Source organism: Primulina tabacum, chromosome 11 (genome assembly GCF_025594145.1).
Source record: "Primulina tabacum isolate GXHZ01 chromosome 11, ASM2559414v2, whole genome shotgun sequence".
Lineage (NCBI taxonomy): Eukaryota > Viridiplantae > Streptophyta > Magnoliopsida > Lamiales > Gesneriaceae > Primulina > Primulina tabacum.
Window position 1 is genome coordinate 31410369 of NC_134560.1, and position 6400 is coordinate 31416768.

Consider the following 6400-nt stretch of genomic DNA (forward strand, 5'->3'; position numbering starts at 1 on the left):
AGAGGCACGAACGCGAGCATGAGGAGGAACATCATGAAGATAGACATGTTGAGGTGCCACGCAACATACCGATGCTAGAGTATGCCCAGCCTTCTTTGGATGGTGCACGCCCCAGCATTGTGAGGCCTATTGTGCAGGCAAACCACTTTGAAATCAAGCCAGCTATAATTCACATGATTCAGAATACGGTCCAGTTTGGAGGATCTGCATTAGATGACCAAACACGCACATCGCATATTTTCTTGAAATTTGTGATACTTTTAAAATTAATGGAGTTTCTGATTATTTTGTTAGGTGGCGTTTATTTCCTTTCTCTTTACGTGACAAAACTAAAGCATGATTAACTTGTTTGCCTGATGGTTCGATCACCACATGGGAGGACATGGCGAAAGCATTTCTCATTAAATACTTTCCTCCATCTAAGACCATGAAGCTACGGGCAGATATCACCACATTTGCTCAATTCGAGTAAGAGTCTTTATATGAGGCATGTGAGTGTTTCAAGGATTTATTGCGAAGATGACCTCATCACGAACTGTCACTTGGGTTAGTCGTTCAAACATTTTATTATGACTTTCTTACTCCTACTCGTACTATGATAGATGTTGCTTCTTGTGGAAATCTATTGAGAAAAAATGCCGAAGAAAGATATGAGTTGTTGGAGGAGATGGCTGCTAGTAGCTATCATCCTCAATATGAAAGGAACAACCAGCGTAGAAGTGCAAGAGTTAACCAGGTAACTAACCTTTCAGCTATTATTGTGCAACTTGATGTATTGAACAGGAAATTGGACGGCTTGAATATGGGTGACACTGCTATGCGTCTTCAAGAGATATTCTGTGATAAGTGTGGAGGTGAACACTTTGCGAAGGACTGTCAAGATGGCAATCCCTTTTATGTGCAAGAAGAGGCACTAGTGAATCAAGTGGGAGTCCAAAACCGTCCAAGGAATGATCCGTATTCGAACACATATAATCTTGGATGGAGACAACATCCCAACTTCTCATAGGGTGGTCAAAACAGTAAGAATCGACCACATGGAGGACAACCGTATGGAAAACAACCGATGTACAGATCTCACCCCCCCCCCCCCCCCCCCCCCCTAGAGAAGAAAAGTCTAATTTGGAGCAAATGATGTCTAAGTTTATCTTGTCCACTGAAACTAGGCTCTAAAACCAAGATGCATCGATAAAGGGGCTAGAGAATCAGATTGGGCAGTTAGCTAAGATGATAGCAAGTAGAGAGCCGGGCACCTTGCCAAGTAACACAGAGACCAATCCAAAAGAGCATGTGAAGGCCATCGAGTTGAAGAGTGGGAAAATTTTAGAGTCTAGAGAAAAGGAAAAAAGTCAAATCCGGATGAACAGACTGAGAAATCAAAAGGTAAGCCTTCTAACTCTACACCAATACCAGCACCCACTGCAAAATCAAAAATTTTTATACCTCCTCCTTTCCCTGCAGCATTGAAAAATGCAAAACTTTTTGCACAATTTGGTAAGTTTCTTGAGGTATTTAAAAAATTGCATATCAATATTTTTTTTGCCGATACTTTGATGCAAATTCCTAGTTATGCTAATTTTTTTAATGGACATCTTAGAAAACAAGAGAAAATTAGAGGATCACATGACGGTAAATCTAACTGAAAATTGCTCTGTTTTGGTGCAAAACAAGATCCCACCGAAACTTAAGGATCCAGGGAGTTTTTCTATTCCTTGCATCATTGGTGGTGATGTTTTTCATAAAGCCTTATGTGATCTTGGTGCAAGCATTAACCTCATTACTTTGTCTGTGTTTAGGAAACTTGGATTGGGAGAACCTAAGCCAACAAAGATGTCTTTACAGCTAGCAGACCGATCTGTCAAGTATCCACGAGGAGTTATTGAGGATGTGCTAGTGAAAGTGGACAAATTTATTTTTCCTGCAGATTTTGTGGTGCTTGACATGGAGGAGGACATAGAGATGCCATTGATATTGGGGAGGCCATTCCTTGCAACTGGCAAGGCCCTAATTGATGTGCAAGAAGGGCAGTTGAGATTAAGAGTGGGGAAAAGGAGATTAATTTTGACGTCTTTAACGCACTTAAGCACACACTACATTCTGATAGTTGTTTTACAATTGATGCTTTTGATTCGCTTGCGTGTAACTATTTGCAGGATGCTACTAAGGACCCTTTGGAAGCCACTCTCACTACTGAATTGAGAGAAGATGAATTAGATGAACAAAAAGCTGAAATAGTTGCATACCTTAATGCCAACCATCCATGGAAGAGGCCGATAAGGATGAGATTAGAGGACCTGGGGGATCGGAGAGACTGGACCCCTCAAAAATCAAGCATAGAAGAGCCACCAACTCTTGAGCTCAAGCCATTGCCTCCACATCTGAAATACGTCTATCTAGGTGAGAATAATAAACTTCATGTGATTATTTCTTCTGATTTAACAGATGTGATGGAGGGCAAACTGCTGAAAGTTTTGAAAGCGCACAAGAGTTCATTTGCGTGGAAGGTAGCGGATATCAAAGGGATCAATCCATCAGTCTGCATGCACAAGATATTGATGGAAGACAAGTATTCACCTCTTGTGCAACCTTAGAGAAGATTGAATCCTAAGATGCAAGATGTAGTAAAAGCAGAAACTATCAAACTCCTTGATGCATGTATTATCTATCCTATATCTTATACTGCATGGGTGTGTCATGTACAATGTGTGCCGAAAAAGGGTGGGATTACTGTTATCACAAATGAACAAAATGAATTAATACCCACTAGGATAGTTACGAGATGGCGTGTGTGCCTCGATTATAGGAAATTGAATGATGCCACCCGTAAATATCACTTTCCACTTCCCTTCATTGATCAAATGCTTGAGAGGTTAGCAGGTCATGAGTTTTATTGTCTTTTGGATGGGTATTCAGGGTATAACCAAATCATGATTGCGCTCGAAGACCAAGAGAAAACCACTTTCACTTGTCTTTATGGAACTTTTGCTTTTTACGGATGCCCTTTTGTTTGTGTAATGACCCTGCCACTTTTCAACGATGCATGGCCGCTATATTTCATGACATGATAGAAACTTTCCTTGAAATATTTATGGATGTCTTCTTGATATTTGGCTCTTCTTTTGATTAATGTTTACAGAACTTGAAGGTGGTGTTGATGAGATGTGAGGAGACGAACCTGGTGCTGAATTGGGAGAAGTTCCACTTCATGGTACAAGAGGGAATTGTCCTAGGTCACAAGATTTAGGAACAAGGGATTTAGGTGGAGAAAGCTAAAGTGGAAGTCATCAAGGACTTACCACCTCCGACATCCATAAAGGGAGTTAGAAGTTTTCTAGGTCACGTCGGTTTTTATCGGTGTTTTATTAAAGATTTTTCTAAAATTGCCAAACCTCTATCTTCCTTGCTTATGAAAGATGTGCCGTTTGATTTCAATTCCAACTTTCAGCAGGCATACGAGGAATTAAAGGAGCGCTTGGTGACATCTCCTGTTTTGGTGGCACCAGATTGAGATCTACCCTTCGAGATCATGTGCGATGCCAGTGATACTGCGTTGGGGGCTATGCTTGGCCAGTGGCAAAACAAGGTATTTCATACAATTTACTACGCAAGTAAGACCATAGATGAGGCTCAATTGAACTATGCAACAACCGAAAAGGAATTACTGGCAGTAGTATTTGCGCTTGACAAATTTCATTCATATATTGTTTTGTCCAAAGTCATTGTTTTCATAGACCACTCTGCACTGAAATATTTACTTATTAAGAAAGATGCCAAACCACACCTACTTAGGTGGATTTTATTGTTCAAGAATTTGATTTAGAAATAAAGGATAAGAAGGGTGTTGAGAATGTGGTAGCGGATCACTTGTCTAGATTGGAGTTTATGAGTAATGACCGTGTAAATCATTCCATTAATGATTGGTTTCCTGATGAGCAGTTATTTGAGGTGAAACACTGTCCTTGGTATGCAAACTTTGCTAACTTTCTTCTCACAGTCACACCACCATCCAATCTCTCGTTTCACAAACGAAAGAAATTATTTTCTGACGTGAAGCATTATTTTTGGGAGGAACCATTTTTGTTAAGATTTGTGCAGATTCCATGATTAGAAGGTGTGTTGCAGAGGAAGAGTTTGGTCAAATTCTCAACCATTGCCACGATCGTGAGGTAGGTGGTCATTTTGGACCAACAAGGACGACATCTAAGGTACTTGAGTGTGACTTCTATTGGCCGACCTTATTTAAGGATGCTCGTTCTTATGTTCTTGCTTGTGATAAATGTCAGCGGACAGGTAACATCTCTAACCGTCATGAAATACCATTAAACAATATCATTGAGTGTGAGGTTTTTTATGTGTGGAGGATAGACTTCATGGGACCTTTTCCCAGTTCGTTCATGAAAAAATATATTTTGGTTGCAGTTGATTATGTGTCTAAGTGGATAGAGGCAGAAGCATATGCCGCTAATGATGCTCAAGTGGTCCTGAAATTTTTAAAGAAAAATATTTTTAATATATTTGGAACACCACGAGCAATCATTAGTGATGGTGGTACCCATTTTTGCAACAAACTATTTGAAAAACGTTTGAGCAAATATGGTGTCATACATAAGATCTCTACCCCCGATCACCCACAGACGAGTGTTCAAGTGGAAGTGTCTAACCGAGAGATCAAGCAGATTTTGGAAAAAGTGGTAGGTGTCAGTCGGAAAGACTGGTCTGTAAGGTTAGATGATGCTCTTTGGGCATATATGACTGCTTTTAAAACACCTATAGGCACTACATCATATAGGCTACTGTTTGGTAAAGCATGTCATTTACCTGTAGAGTTAGAGCATCTGGCATACTGGGCAACAAAACCACTAAACTTTTGATGCAGGTGAATGACGTCTACTTCAATTGGATCAGTTGGAAGAATTCTCAAATCTGGCATACGATCTCGCATTATCATACAAGTAGAAGACAAAGAGGGCTCATGACAGGCGAATCATCGAAAGGGAATTCAAAGAAGGTGAAAATGTCCTGATCTACAACTCCCGGTTGCGACTGTTTCCCGAAAAATTGAAGTCGTGATGATCTGGTCCATTCGTGATTTCTAAAGTATACGCATTGGGAGATGTAGAACTACAAGATGGAAAGGATGGGACGGTCAATGCCCAACGACTGAAGCACTATATGGGTGGCACAATTGAGCCACAACTTGGAATCACTCGATTCCCAGACAACCCAAACTAAAACTGACCGACAATCAAGCTCTCGACTATAAATTGAGAACTACCTCTCCTCCCTTTATCTTGTACTTAAATCGATTTTATAATTAAGTTCCATTATTTTACTTATTTTTTTTTTAAAAAAGGGCAGCGCACGAAATTTGCCCGGGCCTACCCTTTGGTCCGCTCGGGCGAACTGGGAAAAATTTTTTTGATTTTAAAACTGTGAAGCTTCCACTCGGGCGCACATTTATGTCCACCCGGGCACGCCCCTTTTACAAAAAATTAATAAAAAACGGTGCACGCCTTTTATTTTGAAAAAAATTTGAAAGCCGCACGCCATCCGCCAGGGCGGAAACTTATGTCCGCCCGAGCGGGTTGCGGAAAATTTTAAAACATAGCCTCCTTCTCTTCCCCCATTCAAATCCTACCCCTTTCCCTTCGAAATTCCGCCGCCTCCTCCCTCAATCTCACTCAAGTAACCAGTTTTGTGCCATTTTCAGGTCAAATTTCTTGTCACCATCGTCACCTAGCACCAAGGTGTGAGTTTTTCGGCCACCACTTCGTTTTTCCAGCCACCACTTCGTTTCTCCGGCTGCTACTGAATTTTTCCGGCCACCACTGAGTTCTGGCAATGTCGTCACCCTCCAATCTCTTCCAACTTTAGCCATGCTCGATTTTCCCCGAGCACGAGCTTCTCCGACGTCTCTTTTCCCGGATTCCGACGAGTCAGGATTCCGACAATAAACCTCCTACTCCGAGCTTGTTTTCTTCACAAATCATCCAAGATGCCGCCAAAGAAAGCTTAGGTAAGTCAAGATGCTTCTTCGTCATTCTCTCATAATTCCTATTCGTTTGTGAATAATGCCGCTAAAGAACGCTATGAACATGAAAAAATACATCGAGCTCCGATTCGTGAGCGTGGTTTTCAGCTTGTGCAACAAATTTTTATTCTAGATCAAATCTCAAATAGAGGATGGGAAAAATTTTGTGCCCAACTGCAAGCCGCGGTGGCACCAGTCGTGCGAGAATTTTATGCCAATGCGGCTGAGTGGAACGACAATGAAGCATTTGTGAGAGGGAAGCTGGTGAAGTATAGTTCTGTAGAGACTAATAGGGTGCTTGAGACACCCGTTGTGGATCATTCGGTGAAAACGGCATGGACAGCAAACCGCAAATTAGACTTGATGATG

The 6400-nt window shown here is 41.2% G+C and overlaps 1 non-coding gene across 1 annotated transcript; it reads right to left on the reverse strand.

The window, feature by feature from the left end:
* Positions 1 to 431: 431 nt before the first annotated feature.
* Positions 432 to 537, reverse strand: LOC142519948 (small nucleolar RNA R71). Its single transcript, XR_012813832.1, has one exon. It is a non-coding gene; the product is annotated as a small nucleolar RNA R71 (small nucleolar RNA).
* Between the last annotated feature and the right edge of the window lie 5863 nt (positions 538 to 6400).